The sequence below is a fragment of the Amblyraja radiata genome, chromosome 18 (assembly GCF_010909765.2).
Source record: "Amblyraja radiata isolate CabotCenter1 chromosome 18, sAmbRad1.1.pri, whole genome shotgun sequence".
Lineage (NCBI taxonomy): Eukaryota > Metazoa > Chordata > Chondrichthyes > Rajiformes > Rajidae > Amblyraja > Amblyraja radiata.
In genome coordinates, this window is record NC_045973.1 from 41,036,632 (window position 1) to 41,038,126 (window position 1,495).

Consider the following 1,495-nt stretch of genomic DNA (forward strand, 5'->3'; position numbering starts at 1 on the left):
GTCTACTCCGCCATTCAATCATGGCTGATCTATCTCTCCCTCCTAACCCATTCTCCTGCCTTCTCCCCATAACCTCTGACACCGTACTAATCAAGAATCGATCTATCTCTGCCATAAATATCCACTGACGTGGCCTCCACAGCCTTCTGTGGCAAAGAATTCCACAGATTCACCACCCTCTGACTAAATAAATACGTCCTCATCTCTTCCTAAAAGAAAGTCCTTTAATTCTGAGTCTGTGACCTCTAGTCCTAGACTCTCCCAATAGTGGAAACATCCTCTCCACATCCACTCTATCCAGCCTTTCAATATCTGTATGTTTCAATGAAGGTCCCCCCTCATTTCTTCTAAACTTCCAGCTGAGTACAGGCCCAGTGCTGACAAACGCTCATCATTGGTTAACCTACTAATTCCTGGGATCATTCTTGTAAACCTCCTCGGACCCTCTCCAGAGCCAGCACATCCTTCCTCAGATATGGTGCCCAGAATCGCTCACAATATTCCAAATGCAGACTTACAGCAGCCTTATAGAGCCTACACATTACATCCCTGTTGTTGTATACAAGCCCTCTTGAAATAAATGCTAGCATTGAGTTTGCTTTCTTTACTACCGATTCGACTTGCAGATTAACCTTTTGGATCCTGCACCAGCACTCCAAGTCCCTTTGCACCTCCGATTTCTGGATCTCTCCCCATTTAGAAAATAGTCTGTGCCTCTATTCCTATACTACAACTGCATGACTCCACACTTTGCTACACTATATTCCATCTGCCACTTCTCTTCCCACTTCTCCAACCGGTCCAAGTCCTCTGCAGAGTGCTTGCTTTCCTCTATCACTACCTGCCCGTCTACCTATTTTTGGATCTATCCGAAAACTGGCCACAAAGGTGCCTTCAAGCCCCTCGTCCAATCATTAATATACACGTGAAGAATAGCGGCCCCCAGCACCGACCCCTTCGGGACTCATCTGTAAACTTATTCATCCTGCATTGAGATCAAACTAAGTCATTAATCTACATAAGAAACAGTAGGGTCACAATTTCCATGGTTGACTATTGGTCACAGACCTCTGATCACAAGAGCATCCCTCCACCTATCACCATTTATTGTATTCACTAGAGCCTTTTAAATAGAATCAATGTGTCTAGAATTACGTGATGGAAAGATGGAAAGATGTACTTCTTGAGGAGCATTTCCAATAAAATTAAATGATCCATGTATTTATTTCCAATTTGAGAGATTTCATGTTGCCTGTAAACATTTTTTTCCCAACCAACTGAAGCTTTAGCCTTGTTTTTTTAGTTTTGACACACAAAGCCACAAGAGTGATGGTGATTATTCTATAATACCCATGGCATGTATAACTGGTGAGCACATGACAATTGTCACTGTCAAATGCATTGATAAATAGCACTGTTCCTGAAAATTATTTGTGAAAGTTGACAGTGTATGTCTGTCTTCCAAGATGTCCTGTCCTTTGATCTCATGAATAAA

At 42.4% G+C, this 1,495-nt stretch overlaps 1 long non-coding RNA gene across 1 annotated transcript in view; it reads right to left on the reverse strand.

Moving 5' to 3' along the window:
* LOC116983437 overlaps positions 1-841 on the reverse strand; it is a 7,660-nt gene extending 6,819 nt beyond the window's left edge. The window contains exon 1 of the long non-coding RNA XR_004414689.1: positions 735-841. This is a non-coding gene — a long non-coding RNA (uncharacterized LOC116983437). The remainder of the gene's footprint in view (positions 1-734) is intronic.
* Positions 842-1,495: the final 654 nt, after the last annotated feature.